Source organism: Oxyura jamaicensis, chromosome 4 (assembly GCF_011077185.1).
Source record: "Oxyura jamaicensis isolate SHBP4307 breed ruddy duck chromosome 4, BPBGC_Ojam_1.0, whole genome shotgun sequence".
Taxonomy (NCBI): domain Eukaryota; kingdom Metazoa; phylum Chordata; class Aves; order Anseriformes; family Anatidae; genus Oxyura; species Oxyura jamaicensis.
Window position 1 is genome coordinate 46,077,609 of NC_048896.1, and position 233 is coordinate 46,077,841.

Here is a 233-nt window from a genome sequence, read left to right on the forward strand (position 1 = left end):
GTTCCGGCGTGAGGGGCTTTCCTCGGTTCGGCTTCTGGTTTCTTGATTTTGGGCTTTTTTTCGGGTTTAAAGCCTTTTTTTCTTTCTCCTTTTTTTTCTTTTTTATTTCATTTTTTTCTTCCATTTTTCTTCTTTTTTCTTTTGCTCTTTTCCTTTTTTATTTGGCCTTTTTCCCTTTTTTATTTCCCTTTTCCCACCTTTTTTCCTTTATTTTTCTTTTGTCTTTTTATTTG